This window comes from Macaca thibetana, chromosome 14, assembly GCF_024542745.1.
Source record: "Macaca thibetana thibetana isolate TM-01 chromosome 14, ASM2454274v1, whole genome shotgun sequence".
In the NCBI taxonomy this organism is placed as follows: Eukaryota; Metazoa; Chordata; class Mammalia; order Primates; family Cercopithecidae; genus Macaca; species Macaca thibetana.
In genome coordinates, this window is record NC_065591.1 from 118,564,043 (window position 1) to 118,586,440 (window position 22,398).

Genomic DNA, 22,398 nt, shown 5'->3' on the forward strand with positions numbered 1-22,398 from the left:
AGGAGAAAGGTGGGGACTGGGAGGCTCAATGCCTGAGCTCACTTCCAGCATGCTCTGTGGAACGCATATGTAGACTGGCAGCCAGGCATCTCTACCCACTGGTCTTGGCAGGCGGGGGAATAGGTTTGATGTTTACCTGGAGAACAGAGTACGTCATTTGCTGCCTTGCAGGTGGAGAGAACACATCTGACATCATGCTCCCTAAGAGGCAACACACTAGCTAGTGCGAGAAACAGATGTATGCAAATGACAGGCTGAGGGCAAGGAGTGCCTTTCCTGGGATCCACTCTGCCTGCTCACCAGCATTCTCATTTTCCTGTTTACACAACATCCCCTTTCCCCTTCCCTGCCCTCTCCTCCTCTCCCTCATGCACACAGACTCTCAAGCCAGACCGCCTAGGTTTGATTCCAAGCTTCCTCACCTGAAAGGCCTTGGGCAAATTACTTAACCTCTGTGAGTCTCGATTTCCTCACCTGTAAAATGGGGAGAATGACAGTACCTACCTCTCATGGTTCTGGTGAGAGCTCAGATCAGTGGGTGACACATCACAATCTCTGCTTTATTCATTTTCTTGGTATTTCCGCCACATATTTCTTGTGGAGTAGTTGAGGGGGTCATATGATGTGGAGATAAACTAGCTGGGAGGATGGGAGGAGTGATTTGGGAGGGAAATGAAGTTGAGGAGGAGAAACTGGTCCTTAAGTGGTTGTTCTGTTGATTAGTTAGGGTTCTCCAGAGAAATGGCACCCATAGGAGGTTTATTATGAGGGATTGGCTCACATGATTATGGAGGTGGAAAAGTCCCATGACCTGTTATCTGCAAACTGGAGGCCCATGAAAGCCAGTGGTGTAGTTCAGTTGAAGCCCAAAGGCCAGGAGTGCCACTGTCGGGGGGCAGCATAATATGGGCATCCCAGCCGAAGGAGGAGAGAGCAAACTCACCCTTCTTTTGCTTTTCTGTCCTATTCAGGCCCTTTAAGGAATAGATAATGCTCGCCCACATTGGTGGGGGCAGATCTTCTTTGCTCAGTTTATTTATTTAAATGCTAATCTCTTCCAGAAACACTGTCACAGGTATACCCAGAGATAATGTTTTTTCACCTATCTTGGCATTCCTTAGCCTAGTCAAGTTAACACATAGGAACCTAAAAAACAAAAAAGTCAGAACCTCAAAAGGAGAGTAAATGGTGATCACTAGGGCTTGGGGTTTGGGGGAAATGGGGAGAAGTAGGTTAAAGGGCAAGTACCTTCAGCTATAAGATGAATAAGTTTTGAGGATCTAATGTATAGCACGTTGACTCTAGTTAATAATACAATACTATTTATTTGAAACTTGGTAAGAGAGTAGCTCCTAAGTGTGTTTTATGTGTGCACACGCACACACACACACACACACGGTGACTATGTGTTGTGATGAAAGTATTGATTAATTTGATTGTGGTAACAATTACACAATGAATATGTATATCAACTCATCATGCTGTACACTTTGAATATATACAAATTTTATGTGTCAAATACACCTCAATAAAGCTGGACATTTAAAAAAAGAAAGCTAAGGGAGAGACCAGGAGTGAAAAGAGGTCTGCCATTGCTTGACACTGGTCCCGAATTCATTTTATCATTCTGACGCATCCATTCCTGACTTTCTGGGTAACCATCAGCCTGTTAATTATCCCAGCTTAATCCCAGGATTTTCATTTGTAAAAAAGAATAATATAAATATTTGCTTCATGGCATTGCTGTAGGGCCCACCACTGGAAGTTTTTGAGTCACCCGCTGTAGTGCGAGGTGCAAAGGTTAGACTGAATAAATAATAACTGGTATAATTGGCACTAAAATTAAAAAGCTGAAACATAACATTAAGCATTGCACTCTGTTGGTGTGAAGATAACAGGGACTCTTGCATAAGGGCAGTGGTAACAGAGCCTGTCTCTGTCCTGTCCCTCCATCCCCACTCACCTCCCCGACACCTTCCTGGGATGCTATTTGTAGGCTCTTCCTTTTCAGAAAGTGTCAGGGCCTAGGGCTCACAGCTCCATGAATCAGATCCTTCCCACAAACTCACCTGCTCTTTACCATCGGGCTGGGCTGTAGTTATTCTAGTCACAGCTGAGCTGTGGTCACTCACCTTTGCTGCCATGGCCTCAGCACTGGTTCAGAATGAGATTATCATCCTGGTGGGCACGTACAATGACTAAGGAGGAATGCCGTCTCTTCAGGTCAACTTACCATTCACCCACGACTGGGAAGTGCAAGGCTGAAGAAGACGCTGGCTGCCTTTGAGAAGCTCAACATTTTGAGCACCCCATTGTCACTGCACAATTCTGCCCTAGACCAAAAATCAGAGTCCCCAACACTGGGAAATATCTTTTAAAAGTCTCTTTGTCCTAGATGGCTGTTATTTCACCTTTGGGAGGCACTCAGCAGTGATTCCGTTGAGGCTGACCTCTTGCCAAGGGAGTGAATGACGCTAATCTCTTGGATGTCTTCTGTGTCCCATGTTATTTTAGTTCTCATTGTAAGCTCATTCATTCATTCTTTCATTCATTCATTCAATGTTCATGAGATCCAGAATGCATAACAGTAGAGAAGACTCATTCCCTGCCTCTAAAGGTACAATTGAGTACGTACTAAAATACAGTGTGATATACACCATGAGCTTTTTAGAAGAGAGTAAAAAGAGGTGAAAGGTCAGGGAGGCTTCTGAGAGAAAGCAACCCTTACGCAGAGGTTTACGTGTCAATTATACCTCAATAAAGCTGGACCAGAAAGAAAGAGAGAAAGAAAGAAAGAAAGAAAGAAAGAAAGAAAGAAAGAAAGAAAGAAAGAAAGAAAGAAAGAAAGCAAGCAAGCAAGCAAGCAAGCAAGCTAAGGGAGAGATCAGGAAGAGTGGGTTGAGAACTGCCATTGCTTGACACTGGTCTTGAATTCATTTTATCATTATGATAAATCTATTCCTCACTTTCTGGGTAACTATCCGCCTGTTCATTATCCCAGCTTAATCTCAGGATCCTTGTTTCAGAAACTGGAATAATATCATATTTGCTTCCCAGCATTGATGTGGGACCAGCAGCGGGAGTGTTTTTGAGCCACCTTCTGTAGTGCTAAGGGAAAAGGGGACCATGATAAGGTAAGTGACAATCAGAGACAAGTGAATTACAGCCTAAGCTCCCACAGAGCAGGGAGGACTTTTTCCATCTGAGGTATGAACAAGGGTCTGTGTGACTCTAAGGACATTAACTGTTCAACCACATCAAGCTATCTTTTGTTCCTTCCCGTCTCCCCTTGAAGCAAAATCTTCCTTCCTCTTCTGTTTCTTTCTCCTAATTTTTGCTGCAACCCTAAGCACCTGTAGGAAAGGGTGAGGGGGGCCAACTGCCTGGGTTGGACTCCTGACTCTGCATTTATTTGGTGTGTAACTCCAGATGCATTGCTAAACCTTTCTGAATGTAAAATGGAATACCTGCCTTAGAGCTGTGTGAGGATTAAAAGGAAAGAAAAAAAGGAAAGAAAGATATTGTTTGTAGAGAGCTTAGCATAGCGCCTGGTACATAGTAATTATTCAACAGATCATAGATAATATCATTATTGTGGATGCTAAGCTTCATTTTTTGTCTCAGTTGATTGTTATTAAGCCAGGCTAATGTGTTGCTTGATGAGGCATTGGCCTAAGTTGTATTTGCATTTCAGATGGAGAAACCTGAAGACCAAAATTTATACCACCCCTAAGGAGAGCAGCCATCTTCCTCCCTGTCCTGAGCAGGAATAAACAAAGACTGAACAAACTCTTGCAGCGGGGCGGGTGGCAGGAGATGTTTCCAAGCTTTACTCAAAGAAAACGGAGATGCCTTTGTACATGTAAGTGATTTGCCACCTGTGCAAAGTCTGCAAGATAGCCCTAGGGGGAGAGTTCCTGAGACACCCGAGCTCGTGTCTGCAACCCTCATCTCCTTTCTGTGCCGACTCAGGAAGAAAATAAGCCCCAGCAGGAAACTCACCCTTTGAAATGTCAGAGTCCACGAAGTAAGGGCGAGGTGCCCTAAAGCATCCAAATGGCATCTTCTGCCCCAAGAACTTATCCAAGCCCTCATCCTGGCACTGGGGAGGCTGAGTTACCTCGGTAGGTGCCCCCCACAAGTGGGAGACAAGCAGCGGTCATTGGTTTTCATTTGCTGAAATCAGCAACTTAATCCTAACTTAACCAGAGCCTGAATCTCCCCCTTCCGAGGCAAGGCCTTCCCTGGGAATGATTGAATTTCGCAGGGTGCAATAAAACAAAGGGCTTCTGCTGAATCAGGCGCCAGACTCATAAGCCTGTAAATCTCCTGCTTACTCTTCAAGGCGGGGATGTTATCTACACCCCAGCCATCCCCGTCATGTCATGGCGCCTGCTGTTTCCACAACCTCTCCTGCTAAGAAGATGACCCTAGGTAAGGCATTCTCTCCAAATCGAAGCTATGCATGGCCCTGAGTCCTCATTCAGGAAGCTGGTGGCAGTGGGGAGCTCATGTTACAGACACGCTCTCTAGATTGCCAGATCCGGCTAGTTTCAAAATATGCCCAGGTGCTTATTGCTGCATGTTCATTGATGGGGTTGAGAAGAGGGAAAGTGGAAACCAGACCATCTAGGGGAATTCCAGTCCAGGTGTTCCCAGAGACCTAGGCCGTGAATAGGAGAGCAAGGATTGTACAATCGATTCTCCAGAGACCTTCAGCTTAGCAGAGTGTGTTCAATAAAGACTGTTGGTTAGGATAAAGCAGAGAGCTAATCAGCCGAGGGAGATCTCCTTTAAGTGAGAGTTTTCAGAATCTGGTTTTAGCAAGTGTCAGGCTTGGGAAGAGGCAAGATTGACAAGAGCTCAGACCCCTGAATCACTGCTTGTTGCCCGGTTTGACTTAGTAGATAGCACACATAAAAGCCAGTCACTCCCATCTCTTGAGATGTCCGACTTCGTATTAAGACTTCTCTGGTGAGCTCCAGGTGGGGGTTTATCAGAGGGTTGGGGCCCAGGACCCGGGGCTAGAGGTCCTGCCTTGCCTCTGACTATGGCCCATGGTGAGCTCACTTGAGTCTCAATCTCCTTTCCTGGGAACTAGGGGATGGGAGTGAATTACTTGACTAGGTTCTCTCTAAGGCCTCCCTCAGTTGAAATGTTTATCTCCCCTTTAGGAGGCAGAGAGCTTGGGGTATCTGGGAAGCCAGGGAGTGAAAAATATGTCCTGTTCTTGGACACAGGGGCCAATCCAAATGGCGTGTCTTTTTGTCCCTGTTTGTAAGCTGGCCCAGGAAAGCTGCCAGGTGCTTTTGGTGGAGCAGCCAGAAACAGCTCTCCAAAGCCCTCTGACAGAGACTGTGGCAGCAGAAGTGACGAGTGACAGGTCTTTTCTCTGAATGGGCACAGCCCTCTGTGGACATCTGATCCCACTCCTACCTCACTGTTTGTGTTCAGTGATGGCTAAGAGCACGAGCTCTTTGGGCAGAGAACCAGCTTCCAACCTTAGTGTTGGCAAACCGTGCAACCCTGGACCACTCAGTCCTTGTCTCGTGGATCTGCTTGGAGTCAGGACATAATATCTGTGAAGCAGGAACTACCGTGCCCAGAGCTTGCTCTATGAAGATCAGCTCCAGGAGGGAGACGGTGATGTCATGGCTTCTGTTAGGTAGTAAACTTCTAGGGGGCAGGGTCTTCATCCTGTTTATCTCTGCATCCCCTGCTGGACCCAAATGGTTGGCCCAGACTTGCTCAACACAAACCGATGGATGAATAAGTGAGTAAACACAGTCGGTTCATGGCCATGGGTTTCTGGCACCTGTATCAAGATAGAGATGACTTGTAGAGGAATTACCTCTGCAAAATGCCTTTCTCCAAGAAAAGCTGTTTCGGAAGCTCCATTATGCTTCTAAAACAGGGATCTCCAATCCCTTGGGGCCATGGACTGCTACTGGTCCATGGCCTGTTAGGAACCAGGCTGCACAGCAGGAGGTGAGGGGTAGGTGGGCAAGCAGTGAAGCTTCATCTGAATTTACAGCAGGACCCTATCACTTGCATTACTGCCTGAGCTCTGCCTCCTATCAGATCAACAGAGACATTAGATTCTCATAGGAGCTCAAGCCCACTTGTGAATAATGCGAACCAGGGATCTAGGTTGCCTGCTCATTATAAGAATCTGCTTATTATAAGAATCCAATGATCTGTCACTGTGTCCATCACCCCAGATGGGACCATCTAGTTGCAGGAAAACAAGCTCAGGGCTCACACGGATTCTACGTTATGATAAGTTGTATAATTATTTCATTGTATGTTACAATGTAACAATGATAGAAATAAAGTGCACAATAAATGTAATGCAGTTGAATCATCCTGAAACCATTGACTCCTCGTAATGGTGACAACCATCACCACCACACCAGTCCATAGAAAAATTGTCTTCCACAAAACCGGTCCCTGTTGCCAAAAATGTTGGCTGCTCTAAAATAAGGCTGACCCTTCCAAAATTCTACTGATCTACCTGGCAACTTCTCAGTTCTTGCAATGCCCCACTAGACAGTCAGGGGAAAGGATTGTTATGCCCAGACCGTTTATTCCCCGAAGAAGACCACCAGAGTCCAGAGTCAAAGCTAAGCAGCAAGGATCTTTACTACAGGTTCGAACCTGGAACTCTCACTCGCTCGCGAAACGAGACGGGCAGGAGAGCTCCCCCACTGAGCTCCGAGCAGTGTTATATAGTCTAAGAAAAGTGGGCATAGAGTTATTATACAAATCAGATATATGATTGGCTAGTGTTTGAACAAGGCGATTTGGCTAACTATGATTGGTTCCCGCCATTTCTGATATTTCGGTTCAACCTTTGAGGCGGGAGAGCAGGTTTATGGCAGCAAGAGTTTATCTTACTTAAACACGTCTTGTGACCTTGCCTCAGAACTTACAAAATCTCTGGTATGTGCAAAACAAAATCTCTGGTACGTGCAGAAAAACAGGTACTCACAGAACTTACGAAATCTCTGGTATGTGCAAAGATTAGAGAGCAGAACAAAGGGTGTAGCGGGGTGGGGGGGCGGGTACACATCTATCTTTGTGTCCTTTCAGGATAACAACCTTCCTGGGACATACCAAGTGGACTCTTGATGCCAATGCTCTGCCATCCCCTGACAAGGAGCTTTTTCCTATGGAAGAGTCTCTAACACCTCTGGAAGTTTCTAAGTCCTGTACAGCAAAGCCAGAACTCAGAATACATCTCTCAGAAGAAATGGAATAAGGAGCTTTCCTATGGGGCCAATGCAGTGACATGAGAAGCTAAGATGTGCTGCTGTGGTGGTGAGTTTTGCAGACTGTTGAGGACCTGAGGCGCCCCCTCCTCCCACACACACTGTGGGCCGTGATTCATCTCTTCTGGAAGCCCAGAACAGGAGGCTCCCCAGGGTTCTTTCACACGGACCCTCTCTGTGAAAGAGAGGCGTGTGCCTTTCCCCATAAGCCCCCACTCATCCTCACCTTCAAGGCCTTTCTATGCATTTCCAGGAGACATTTCGAGGGTTCACGGGGTGCCCTGGCTCCCAGGCTGTGCAGGCTGTCGTGTGGCAGCTCCAGAAGTAATTATGAAGGCAGAATGGGCAGCGGGAGGACCATCAGTCAACTCTGGACAGAGGCGCCTGTCCTGTGACCCACCTAGGGGCCTGTCAGAAATAGAAATAATTTTAATGAAAAGGCACAGTCCTCAGTCCTTCTAATGCTGACCAAGCAAAATGGAGGGGAGATTTTCGTAAGAGGACAGGACTCTGCTTTTAGCAGCAAAGCAGCCCTGAGAGGTGGGAGTGTAAGAAATTTAGGGGAAAAAAATCCTGGTGTATGTTAACAGTTTCTTTCCCCTTCTGCCTTTCTCTATCTCAAGTGACAGCAGGGATAAGAACAGAGGTGCTTTACATCCTCGGAAGTCAAACAAAGAGGGAGCCATTTGTCAGGAATGGGACCAGTTTGCGACACAAATGGAAAAGCACAGAAATGTCATAGAAGTGTATCTTCCAGCTAGGTGTGGTGGCTTATGCCTTTAATCTCAGCACTTTGGGGAGGCCAAGGTGGGAGGATTGCTTGAACCCAGAACTTTGAGACCGGCCTGGGCAACATAGCAAGACCTTGTCTCAAAAAAAAAAAAAAAAAAAGAAAAAAAAAAGAGCGTATCTTTGGTGCTCTTCTGCTTCCTGTTTTTGCTCCTTCCATCCTTCTGTAGAGCTCAAATTTTCTGTTTCTCCACTTGGCGCCCCTTCCCTTTCCCTGAGCAGCAAAACCCACTGACTGTGAACCTCTTTAGGCCAGGACTTCTCCTTGTTCTGGCCTCCCCAGAACCAAGCACGATGCCTGCCTGGCAGCTGCTGCTTTTACAGTATTTGTTAAAGGAATGAAAACCTCTTCTCAAAGCTCCCAATCACACCTCGATGTAGAGGACTGATAACAGCTGAGAGCTTTGCCTCTTCTCCTGGGACATCAGTATTTTAAAAACAGATCAAAGCGACCTGGAAAAAGTTCAATTACATTCAATGGTAGAGTTCCAGACAGCATTTGATCCTTTCCTTTGAGCAAAGGACCTTCTCCATCCCTAAAACCAAATCACAGAAGCCTGTGGCCTGTCAGGGCCACTGGAAATGGGTGAGTGTAGCCTTTTGCATTTGCAAAGAACAGCTGTCAATTTTAATGCATTCATGGCCTTCTCCTGAAGGGGGAGGGGTGAAAAGCCTACTCTCTGTTCGGTGCTCCCTGAAATCATTCCATTTAAATGCAGATTGGGAGCCTTCCTTCCTCTAAGTGGTCACAGAGAAGACTGAGCAAAGTTGAAATGATAATTTTCCTTAAGAAGAAAGAGAACAGTTTGATTCATTTCCCCATGGCACCCACTGTCATTTCTTTTTACTGTAGCACTCTTCTCTTTCTGTCCCCCCCCAACACCCCTTAGGTGGCCTTTCTCATCCCCAATCACCCCAGTTTTTGCATCGATAGGCTCCTTTAATTATGCAAATCTTCCAAGCCGTTAGTATCTTCCTAGTTTAAATGGAAAAAATCCAGCCCCAAGTCCTGCGGTTATCTCCTTCCTCCTATTATTTCTCCACCAGATCCGGGCCCTTTTATATTGAACCCGAGGAAAGATGAAAGGCCACATTGCTGGGAAATTAACAGGAGGGGGCCTAGATCATTAAAAAGAAGACCTTTCCCAACTTTTGATTTTCAAGAGACATTTGAAAATCTCTCCGTTCTGAGCAGCTGACTAAGGCAAAGACAACCTCTCCCAGAACAAAGCCAGAGCTTGCTCTGGTGGCCTGAGAATCCGGGCCCTTGGGGCTCTGCTCCTGACTCTTTCATGATCTTGTCCTGGAGAAGGAACTGACTGGTTTCTACTGTCTGTTCTCACAATATTTAGGGGCTAGTTGGGTAGTTTGGCCCCAAGTCTGCCAGGAAGTAATGAGCAAATGAGAATTGGGAAGCAAGCCAGGCTCTGGCTGAAATGTCCGTTGACTTGCCTCTTCTACACGAAGCTCACTGAGGGTTACGATGTGAGAACTGGACAGGCGTCCAAGATCAGAGTCAGATTAGAGTCCCTTTTAGATGCGTGTCTGCTGCCAAATGCTACCTGTGGGAGGAAGATAGTTCATTTCCTGGGAAATGCTAACAAAGGGCCTGCCCTGAAGCCCCTCCCAAAACAAAGTCCTTCGCCTTTAGATCTCTCTCCTAAGTTGTAAGGCCCCTGACTCCCTCAGGAGGAAAGAGGTCAAGGATCTGAGAATGCACAAAAATAAACCCCTTCACATTCTTATCTTCCTCCATCTCAGTGGTTTCAGAGTCTTGCTTGGGAGCATGACACTGAAAACAGAAATAGCTTCAAGAAGACTTCAGATAAGTTCATGGATAATAGAGCCAAAAATGATCACTAAAAGGGAAGTCAGAAAGATTCAGAGCTCCATCTTTAGACAGGTCAGTAGAAAAAATTCCGAAATGTGGGGGGTCAGGATGCTCGGATTCTAGTTCCAGTTTACCCATTGGTTGGTTTTATGATCTTAACAAGCTACTTTGCTTCTCCGGGTCTTAGTTTCTGCATCACTGAAATGAATGGTCTGGTCTATATGACTTTGTGCCTACCCAACACGGATATTCTCAGTCTGAAATGCGTGTGGGTGTGCAAGTGTGTGTGTACACAAAATCAGTGAATTGTTTTCCAATTCTTCCCTCCCCTCAAACAAAACCAAAAACAAAACGAAGGCCTGAGTAACCTGCGGACTGGACAAGGGCTTGCTCTCTGCCTGTCTGACCTTTCTGCAAACCTCCTCTTTCTTTTCTTCTCCCTTTAGCTGGAAACCCAACCACCAGGTCTGTGAAACAAAAACAGGGGAAGGGAGATGCTCTGAAATGCTTATTTAGACAGTGCCAACAAATCAAAAGAACAGTTGACACAAATGGGGTATCTAGTTACCATAGATCTTATGAAGCTCATTCAAAGAATGTAATGAAAAAAAATGAAATAATGAATCATTCAGGGAGATGCAAAGGATGGCTCCCATTCTTTTGTTCTCCTTCGCATTTCAGAAGAGAAAAATAGAAAGGAAATTAGAGCAAGAAGTTGGGGGATATTTCAGAAAGCAAAAGGGGCAATGATGAGAAGGATACAAAAAAGATCCAAGGTTAGGAGAAGAGCAGAAACAACGACTAAGTATGTCTAACAAAATAAAACATTGATGAAAATCACACAGGTGAAGAATTTTCTCAGGATGGATCTTTAAAACAATCACGGGAGGGGAAAACAGAGGGAAAGAGACGGTAGCGTGTCGGGTGGAAGGATGAACCAAGGTCAAGCTTTCCTGCTTCGTTGTCTTGCTGAAGGCACAAAGACCTGAGCCCTGGGCTAGAGAAGGATCAGTGTGATTCAACAGGGCACCAGAATGTTCCTAGGACTCTGCTGAAGCCGGGCACTCCACTCTGTGCCACACTCTCAGCTCAGGGCCAGTTCTGCCTCCACAATCCTGAATTGACCTGTGCTGAATGCTTGATTCATCAAACTCCCACTTACCCAGACATCCCTTTTCCAAAGCGCTTTGCCTGACATCTGCAATGCCTTTCTTTTGGCCAACTCTGTTCTGGCATCAGTTTTTGTCTTCACAGCATGCTGTGGTGGAAGCGGTCTGGGGCATGGATCACACTGATGTGCCCTTGACTCAAACCCCTATTGGCTGTTTGATTTTAGGCAAGGTAGTTTCTTCCTTGATAAAGTAAGGCTGATAATAATATTATCTACCCTGAAGGCTTGCTGTAAGGATTAAGTGAGATCACAAATATGGAAGGATTTAGTACAGAGAGGTACTCAGAAAACCTGGGTGGCCTTCTCTCCCCAAGCCAAATCTAGCTACAGAGATGAGGAAGTAGCAAGAAGCCCTAGGAAGATAAGAAATGTGTCTAAATATGCCGGTATCCAGAGCTCCCCATTCTGGTCACCAGTGTGCTAATGGCTTTCTGTAGGATTTGGATCCATAATCTCTGAGTATGTCTGATTATGCTTGTGTGATATGAGAAGATTAAAGGCAACTCCCCTCAAGTAGTGGGAGGCTTCTTGATGAAAGTTTTAAAGCTCTGTGAGCCCTCAGGTACATCTGCTGATCATAAAAAAGGAGTTGTTTCCAAGGAGAGTGAGAAGAGCTATCCCAAAGTTGCAGTGATCCCTATCCTCCCAGGAGCCCAGGCATCAGGGGCAAACACCACTGCTCACAGAATGCAGAGCCCAGTCAGCATCCATCCTCCCCTTCCAAAGGCTGTCACTACCTGTTTTCACTCCCTTCATCAGAGGTGACAGGTTGGAGCAGGAGAGTAAGAGAAGCATAGGCAGATATTATAACATTTCTTCCTTTCATCTTTCACCCTTTTCCAGGTGGGAGTCAGTACATTGATAACTTCCAAAGAAGTGTTAGGTTAGAAAGATGTGCCCTGCGTGTATCTTCTGTAGGGATATCCTGGGTCTGACCTGGGCTAAGAAGCCAGATAAGGAAGCCAAAGAAGGGCAGAAGCCCAGCATTTGTCCTGGGTCTCTTTCCTTCCTCAGTAGAGGAGTCCTTTCCCCTGGGAGGTGGTAGGAAAGAAAAAGTTCGTGTAGAACACAAAACTTAGCAGTGCATTTTATGGGATGTCTTATATTGTTTGCTTTACTTTTGTTCTCTTTTTTGAAGCATGGATTATTTATTGTCCTCAGATAAATTGTAAACATATCAAAACTCATGTTCTATAGTCAGCCTGATTCACTACTACTTGATGATTACTTCTCATGGTGAGAATGTGCTTTTTTATCTTTTCTCTCCTCCTTTCAAAATCTGCATATAACTCGTTTTCCTCCACCGGTAAAACTTCTTCAAATAATTTTGAATGGCTACCATTCCTCCATATTGTTCCATCTCCTTAGCACATCTTTACATTTTTATGCTATAATAATGACTTCTATTAATACATATCATATATGGGTATTATATATATGTATATAGGTACATGTGTGTGTGTGTATATATGTATTCCTTATATGCACTGATACCTCATTGGATTGTATGTGCTTGCCTGTCCATTAAACCATACATAGAGCCATTCCTAGCAGGATATAAGAGGCCTAGGAAATTACCCCATGATTTTTTTTTTACGGGTAAAATCTGATTGAACAACAGCGGCTGCCTTCATCAAGGGAGCCTGGAGAGCAAACAGCAGAAAAACAGTCATCTGGCAACATGTTGCAGGAAAAAGACATTGCAAAAGAATAACAAGCTTGAGGTATGCCAGGAGGGACGGGGTTGCTGCCACAGCTTGTAGCCTACTTGCTAGTTGACCCTTCCTCTTCTCTATGAGGAAGTGCCGTGGGAGCCGGAATGTGCCAAACCCTGCCCATTACTCACATTGGCTTTTCTGGGATGGATTTGATAATAAGTTATTTGTGATGAGGGATGGCAGCCACTGGGGCCTGAGTATTACACCAAGTATTACCTGTAGACTGTAAACAGGAAAACGCAACTACTTTTCTGCACAATTTGTAGATTTCTTTGGCTATTTCTAGATTTTTTTTTTGGCTTATATTTGAAAATAATAGTGAGAATTATTTAGTAAGTAAAAAAGTAAAGCCAGGTGCAGTGGTTCATGCTTGTAATCCCAGCACTTTGGGAGGCTGAGGCGGGCAGATCACGAGGTCAGGAATTCAAGACCACCTTGGCCAACACAGTAAAACCCTTGTCTCTACTAAAAATACAAAAATTAGCCGGGCATGGTGGCAGGAACCTGTAATCCCAGCTACTTGGGAGGCTAAGGCAGGAGAATTGCTTGAACCCGGGAGGTGGAGGTTGCAGTGAGCCGAGATTGCACCACTGCACTCCAACTTGGGCGACAGAGCTAGACTCCGTCTCAAAAAAAAAAAAAAAAAAGAAAGAAAGAAAGAAGAATAAAACCTCTGTAATTATGCTTATTTGAGGTGAATTCCAGGTCTTGCTCTTTCTAACCATATGACTTCAATCAAGTTACTTCACTTTTCTGACACTTCGGGCAAAATGGGTTTAAACAATGCCTATTTTGAGGGGTTGTTGAGAGAATTATATATAACCTACAAAAGTGTATAGCACATCCTTGGTGTATAGTAAATGCTCAATGATAGCTATTGGTATTAATATTTCCCCACTGTACAATACCCACAGTATCCAGCAATGGTATTGATGACCTGCCATCACGCTAACATATTAATGATAGTAACACATGCAAACATCACTGGCATTAAAACCATGGTCCACCCTGAGTCCTTGTCCTTGCCCTTGCCCTCATTGTGTTGTTGTCCCCCTGATTTCTCTACAGGCTTTCTATGTGCTCCTGCATCCCTCTAGCTACCTTCTGTGAAACTGAACCTCGCCCGGTCTTAAGAGCAAAGACGTGAACCCTGGAACCACTTGAGGAGCCAGAACGAGGGAGCCCCATATCCTTCTTAGACCTTGGTTATTCTCTCCATGACACCTATTCATTCACATATTGTGGGATTTCCCCATTGTCTCTTTCTCATTTAAAAGTCATGTATAACATGAATCAAAATAAGAAAACAGGGACAGTCAATAACAAAGTGTGTGGAGAACAAGGGACATAAGAAAGCACTCTGGTTCTCCAGGCTATCCGACTGGCCATACTGCTTAAGTCCTATCTTGTACCCACTGCAGTGAGTAAATTGGATTGCTGAGCGAGAAAAAAAAAAATGGCATATTTTCCTTGTAGTGGAAGAACCTAAAAGGCTCTTTTCCGATTTTCAGATTCAGGTCACACAGTCCAAAACTCTTCTTATCTGCTTTCAGTATATATATATTTAACATCTTATGATGAGGTTTGATCTTCTTTAAGGCTTTGATTAAATAGTCTTTGCACTTCCTGATGTGCAAGTTCATCATTTTCTATCAGAAGATGCCTTGATGCCTCACATGGATGTTAGAATGAAAATGTTATTTTCACCCTCAAGCCATAATGGATTTTTCATCATCGACATTATTATTATTATTATTATTTTATTTTTTGACAGAGAGACAGGGGGGAACGCCTCTTCCCGCCCAGCTGGGCCCTGTGGGCTCCCCTCCGCAACCCTAAGGCGGGAGGCCGAGAGCGGCGGGGAGTCGCGCTTCATCTTCGCCCCTCGTTTGACCCATGGACTCATTAATGGAAGAACCGAGGCAAGCAAGTTCACGGGAAGAAATGCGCCCTCCCAACTGGAGGCCATCAGCTGCCCACTCGGGAACATCTCAGGGTGCCAACTGCGTCTCTGCGGGGTCACCAACCATTTCTAGGACATATGTTTGTCCTTGTGGTATTTGGGCTGGAGGACTCCAACAGAGATCAGGTGTGGAGAGCAGTTCCACAGTCTCAAAAAGAAAACCGCGGAAGTCTTGCTCTCATAGAAGTCATGACAGCAGTCCTTTAAAGAAGCTCGTACCTGTCAAATGTGTTTGTGGCATTAACAAAAAAGGATCACAACAGTCTTCTATTGAGGTGTGGCAGTGGGTTATGTTGCACTATTTTCTTCTCTAATTGCTTTACATATGTATATTGCTTTATTTCCCCACCTAAGAGTGTTAGATCCTCAAGAAGAAAAACTGTATCTCCCATTTTCCCAGTATGTCATTTCCACTCAGAACAATTTGATGCACACAGTTGGAATTTAATCCATATTTGCCAGTGAGATCTTAGAGTATCAAGGAAAACGATTCCTTCAGTTCTGTGACTTTCTCCGAGGTTTGCATGGATACACTTCCGTTGTTGACATTCGATGCATGTGAAATAGGCATCAGAGCTTTTTACCTGCCTCACCGGGGACTGGGAGGCTGCATGAGCTAATGTCTAGAAAGAACTCAGCGCAGTTAACACACGCACACACACATACACACACACACACACGCATGGCGGGAGGCTTATTCCCACCTCTCAGGCTTGCTAAAGTGGAAGTTTAACAAACTCCTGGCACTTTCTCCCGGAAATTGTGTGAGAATGTGCTCCGGGCCCTTCCTTCAGTTTTTGGTTCCCTATTCTATTGTCCAAAGTTGGAAAGTAGGGGTCAGAAATAATGAAGAGAAGGTTAACCAGAGTTCATTGTATCTCAGATAATTAAGAGACCCAAGTACAAGGAATTATTCATCTCTCTGGTCTCCATCAAATGCCGGGCTATATGTTTTGCTGTAAGCCTTCCACTATAATTGGCTAAGCAGGGATAGCTCTGTTCTTAACCTGCAACAACTGCCTCCAAAACAGAGGCTGATTCAACTGTGGTAATGGGAGGAAGCTAATGGCCAGGCAAGTCTACTCCTCTGACAGCCATGGACTCTCTGGACATATGTCTTGAGGCCTGAACCTTATCTCTGATGTTCAAACACAGGCTCACATTTGGGTGAGGCACTGAAACCTCGCAGCTTGATTTTCCAAACCGTGAGCGTGTACGATCAATGATGGGGTCACGGGGAGACACATACCTGATTGATCCATCAGGCTACTCGTTTTTCCAGATGTTTTCTGACTTGGATTTCAGACCTGACTTGGCATTTGAAGAAGGTCGAGAGCATAGGTTTGCCAACTCACGTGCTTTTAAAGCACATATCATTCAGCATAATGACAGCCCCTGAGATAGTTCAATTCACCTCCAGTGTGTGTGCGTGCACGCATGTGCACGTGATTGATTGATTGCTGGTTTTGAAGCTATACAATACTATGGCCTTTTATCCTGGCCTACGTTTCATAGCACATTCCAGCTGTTCAGAGCCACAAGTTGAAAAGATGTGCTGATTGAAATGCTGACTGTACACTAGACATGCAGTCAGCCCCGTACAATTAACAAAAAAAAGGGCCCCTCCCTGCTTTTCCCACTGTTCTTATTTTTCCCAAAACTATTTCTTTCCTTCCACAGAAAAGGGGAATGTGCAGAGAAGCAATTAGTTATAATTATACATGTGCTGGAGTATAGGAAAACCAGTCAAAAAGAATTTTCAAGTCCCAAAATTGTCTAATAAAAACTACCCAACAACATCATAATTTTTGGAGGAAGTTAAATTTTTATGGAGTTTGGTGATAAGAAAAATTTGCTAAAAGAGAGTGCTCTTAATCATTACACTGTCACTTTGCAAAGTAATTGTGGAATTAGGAATAATTACACTCTAAAGAAGGAAAATGAAACAATCTGCCTTATGATCTTTTAAAATAGAATTATGATTTGGGCTTTCTCCATAAATCGAAAAGAAGAAAGGCATGAACTTGTGGGTGAGGTAATAACCTGGGGTCTTGGAAACCTAGGTTTAAAGCTTTAAGTAGTCAATGCTGGGACTTTACCTACTCAGCAATGGGTAGCTATACTTGAGATAATAGGTGGGATTTTATGTGCAGCAATGTAGAGGACGCAGGGGCCCGGGATGGGCTGCCAGGTCTTCCAGCAAGTGCTAAGGCATCCACCAAGGATCATGAATGTGAACAGGATAATGAATCACTGTCTACTTCCTCTTTTGGAAAAACTGTCATATCTCTGCCAACTGAATCACACTATAACCAGTCCCAGGCAATTCAAGATGACAAGTTCCACTTCGAACAGTGTTGGGAGTCATTCTGAGGGTCCCCATGTATAGACATAAAAAGTTCCATTTGTTCTTACACTGTGAAAATGACAGAACAAATATTATGGGGATTACGCCTGGGGAAAAAGAAATCTATCTCTAGATATTCCTGCCACCATGGAGAGAAAATCAGCAAAATTTAGAATCTTGGATCCGTTCCACTCACACTAGGATGTTGTTTCTAGAAATCTCCCGAAAGTATGGTACTGACTCTTGGTGGTAAAAGTGGAGAGGCTTAGAACTGAAATCTGGTCAGTAGAAGACTGAGGGTTAAAAGTGGACGGTCAACCCATTGAATGAAGGCCTAGCAGGAAACAGAGAGACAAAAATATAGGCATTAACGGAATAATAGCTGAATAGTAATAATAATACATTATGTCAACAGCGGTGACAAAGGAAACACTCAATGTATTTATAGAGCTAAATAAACGACAGATCTAGGTCCCTCGTTTTGACTCTGCACAACCTTCTCAGTTGGATTTTGCTTCTGCCTAAGGATTATTTTGGAAAGAGCTATTATTATCCATGATTTATCACGCTGCACTGGGGGGAACTCGTACTTTCCACGGAGACAATTATTGAATTCTCACTGGAGGCTCTTAAAGGAGCCAGGACCTGTTCTGAGGGTTCAGGTGGGAAAGGTGTGCCAGCAGGGGGCTGCAGCCTGGCACCGTGGGACACATGTGCTGTTGACCACTTCTGTGCCCAGATGCCTCAGATGCTTTCTCATTAGGTGCACCCTTTAATCTCCTGGTTACTATAACAGGACTGGGGAGAGGAATTCACATCTATGGTTAGTCCATGCAAGAAGTTCCTCTGCCAGGTGCCCATCACTCCCAAGGAGTCACTGGTTGCAGCCTGTTCCAAGGCGTCATTGAAATAGAAACCAAGTCAAAGCCATGGCCTAGAAAGACAGTGTGGGCAGAGTTCTGCAAGCAGATTCTTTATTTGAGTAAGTATTCCTTGAAGAAGCCCAATTGTGCAGCTGTGTTTGGGTGGAGGTCATCAGAGGTTTAGAAAAAGAGAGAAGTCATGGTTAATATTAGAAAAGAGCTCTGAGAATCTGTAGGAAGGAAAATGCATTACTAGTTCTAAGCAACAACTGCGAAAATAAACAATGATAAACACCTTATTAAATCGAAAGAGTTACGTTAATAGATAATAACAAGTAGGAGAGCTAATAGCTAGCCGTTAATACAGGCCAATTTATTATTTAAAACATTTATTAAGATTTAACAATAGTCAAATAATTTTTTGTGAAACAGTTATTAAACTGAAGCTCTGCATACATTAATCAACTGATATTTATCATTCAGAATGTATCTCATTATATCCAGAAGGGTGTGTGCATATGCTTCCAAAACAAACTGGGAGATTTAAAATGAACTGTAGTTCATTTTTGCAAAGTGTACATGTGTAAAGATTATTATGTTTGCCAGCTGGGTAGCCAGACAGCGAAGTGGACTTGTCTAATTAGGAACAATTGCTGATAAATCAATTCTTTCCTTTTATAGGACAATTACAATTTGTGTGTATATGTGATTGTGTTTTAAATTCTAATTTGATTTTGTGCATTGTTCTGCAACCAAGTTAATTCTTTGAAGTCCTTTTAAATGGTACAAATTTTCCGTAAAATATAAATAGGTTTATTGCTGTTTTATCAGTCACGCAAATAATCCAAGATCCATCTATTCACATAATTCAGGCATTAACTGTGTATAATTACTCACACGAAGCCTTCAATCTGGCTTACTATACAGAACCCCAAATACGACTTTAAATTGCTTGCCTACTATTTTCCTCTGTTATTTCTCTCCTTCTCTTTTCATCTTTGCCTATTAAAATTCATCCTAGTCTTTAAGCACAGCTCAAAGATCACTTCCTTGGTTTCTCTCATTTAGAAGGGATCTTTCTAGCACTTGCCTCTCCACTTTTATCTCTCATTGCATCTAGCATAGTGCTCTGCATTGGGACATTAAAACGATAATTTTTATTATTTTGTATTTATTTAGTTTTTTATTTTTTGAGACGGAGTCTTGCTCTGTCGCCCAGGCTAGAGTGCAGTGGCGTGATCTCAGCTCACTGCAACCTCCGCCTCCCAGGTTCAAGCAATTCGCCTGCCTCAGACTCCCGAGTAGCTGGGACTACAGGTGCACACCATCACGCCCAGGTAATTTTTGTATTTTTAGTAGAGACAGAGTCTCACCATGTTGGCCAGGATGGTCTTGAAATCCTGACCTCAAGTGATCCAAAGTGCTGGGATTATAGGCGTGAGCCACCACACCCAGCTACCATATATATATATATATATATATATATATATATATACACACACACACACACACACATTTGAATAAATGAGTTTCCTGAGGACAGAAGTGCCTAGTCACCCTGTTCTGGCTGACACAACTCCTGGAATAGACACATGGAAAGAAGATGGACACTGAAGGAAACTCAAATCCACATGAGGCCAAATGAATTCAGGGGAGTGCAATTTACTTACAAGGAGAGGGAGGATGTACAGCACATCCTAGAATAACATAGGTTCTTTCAATATCATTTTGTTATAGTGTTGAAATCCATCCTGTGTGGAGTTGGCATGTTCTCCCCATGTCTGCAAGGGTTTTCTCTGGGTACTTCGACTTCCTCTCAAATCCCAGAGATGTGCCTGATAGCCTCACTGGTGTGTCTATGTGGTCTCAGCATGTGTGTGTGTGTGTGTGTGTGTGTATGTGTAAGTGCACACCCTGCCATGGGACAACATTCTGTCTGGGGCTGGCTCCCACCTGGTGCCTTGGACTGGATGGACTGAACTAGGTGGGTTGGGAAATGAATGAATGAATGAATGAATGAATACAATGATTATACAATACAAATTTATAAAGTCTATGATAGTAATACAAATACATGACAATAAAACGATGCTGTATAAAAGTGTTCAGCGAGCTCACCATGTTTCTGATCTTTTTTGAACTGCATGATGGTAGGAGGTTCTCTGACAATTTCCCCTTTGCAAACATTTATTTATTCCTGGATTTAACTCACCACCACTATGACTGCCGACTCACTGGTTCACCAAAAGGTGGGTAAATACGTATCTTACTTGTTTGTACTAATCTTTCTGAAATGCATAGATCACATGTATTTCAATGTTTACTATTAGAAGTGTTTTGGGTCTTTCTTTAGAAGTTCAGTGACGTTTTTGTGACTAGAAATATGCCGTAGGAACTTTGCTCTTGTTTATATCAATTGGCCTACAGTAAAATTGGTTTTGTTAGATGGTGTTTTGCCTAAAGTTGTAGTTTCTGAGAACTTATCGACAAAGTTAAGTGAGGAATTGCTGTAGTAGTCATCATCTTTCTTCCCAAAGTCTGTGATTTGATTGGCCATAATTGCCTGGGGGAAGTATTTTTACTTTTTGGTTTGCAAATCTTAATCTTCAACAATTAAGCAGGAAAACATCTGCCACCCACAGTATGGGGCAGCAAGGTTTCCATCTGGTGGATGAAGTACGAGGCCTCTCTGTTCACGCATACTCAGCAGAGGCAGCAGTGGGTGACAACCTCTGGGCTGTGCAGTCCGGGTCAGGAGACCTGAGAGAGCCTGCTGCCGCTCTGAACAATTGCACTCACACACCACACGCTGTACCTTGTCCAATTAGTCTGCAAGGGAGCAGAGACCCGGGGCTTGCATTGTTCTAACGGCCTGTTTGTGTACGGTGTGGGGAGCAGTTTTAAATATGGTTTCAGTGTTGCAGAACCTTGAATTCTAAGTGACCGATGTTTCGGTGCTCCTCACAGGTCCGAACAGCCGAAGGTGTTAAGAAAGAGAAATGCGTATTGAATTTCAGCTCTACCTTCTGGTCAATTTTACCTATAAATCACCTTTTGGGGATCAGAGGAGTCTGTCATCATCTGATCAGACAGTGTCACTGGCTCTTTCAGTGAAGTCTTCTATTGTAAGAATTTAAATGCCTATCCATGAGTAACTTGATCAAATTCCCTTAGTTGACATCACACTGGCAGAGAATAACATATGTTGGGTTCAACCTCCTAAACTTGGTAAGTACAACTTGATCACTTACAACTATAAGAAGATGTCATCAATAGGATAAAACGTACAGAAGATTTCAAATCACTGAAGATTTTATCTCTAAAATATTTCTCTCTGAAATGTTTTGGTCCCCATTATGTAGCTGTCACCACTTTGGTTCAGGACAGATGACTTCTTGCTGAGGTTAAGATAATCTTTGCTTGGTTTCTTCACTTCTTAATTTTCCCCAGTCCAATCTAGTCTTTCCGTTTTGTCAGAATTTTCTTCCTGAAGTTCTGATCAGCTCTCCCAGTTACTTCCAATGACTCTGCTGTGGGTTTCATGCTGTTACACACCATGGCTCACTCTTTCTCTCAGACTTTATCTCCCCCATATTGACTGCAAGTATTTTATGAGTTAGTCTGATGGAGCCAACCCACTGTTCCACACTCTTGGCCTCGTGCCTCTCCCGGTCTGTGTTAGCCTTGCTACAAGGCATTCTCATGCCTGGGTATCAATAGCACAACATTTGATCCATCTGTTAAGGCCCATCTCAAACCATGTCTCCCCCGACACCTTTCCAGAATCTTACTAACTAGGATATTTGCTGTTTCTACTGAGCTCTTATTATATACCGAACTTCACTCAATCTGTCCTAGAGTCATTTGTGTATTTATTTTAGTTATGTACTCCATTGTTTCCCGAAGTGTTTTCCTGGAACCCTAGACCTATGAGATACGATGTTAGTAGAGTTCAAAACTTAAACAAGGCCGGGTGATGTGGCTCAAGCCTGTAATCCCACCACTTTGGGAGGCCGAGGCGGGCGGATCACGAAGCCAAGAGATCAGGACCATCCTGGCCAACATGGTGAAACCCTGTCTCTCCTAAAAATATAAAAATTAACTGGGGGTGGTGGCACGCGCCTGTAATCCCAGCTACTAGGGAGGCTGAGGTATGAGAATCACTTAAACCCAGGAAGCGGAGGTTGCAGTGAGCAGAGATCGTGCCACTGCACTCCAGCCTGGCGACAGAGTGAGACTCCATCTCAAAAAAACAAACAAACAAAAACAACAAAAGAAACTTAAACAAATTTGCAAAGTGCTGTAGTCATTTTTCTCTTCTTAGAGCTTTGCAAGGCATATCAGCATGGCAATGGTTATGAGAGGCTGGATAGTGAAAAAACCTGTATACTTGTGTTTAATCTGAAGCTTCTGAAATTTAATTTGTTCACGAAATACCTGTTTAA

The 22,398-nt window shown here is 43.9% G+C and overlaps 1 long non-coding RNA gene across 1 annotated transcript in view; it reads left to right on the forward strand.

The window, feature by feature from the left end:
• LOC126935005 (uncharacterized) overlaps positions 1 to 19,418 on the forward strand; it is a 66,244-nt gene extending 46,826 nt beyond the window's left edge. The window contains exons 2-4 of the long non-coding RNA XR_007719190.1: positions 3,695 to 3,862; positions 7,093 to 7,320; positions 14,555 to 19,418. This is a non-coding gene — a long non-coding RNA (uncharacterized LOC126935005). The remainder of the gene's footprint in view (positions 1 to 3,694; positions 3,863 to 7,092; positions 7,321 to 14,554) is intronic.
• Positions 19,419 to 22,398: the final 2,980 nt, after the last annotated feature.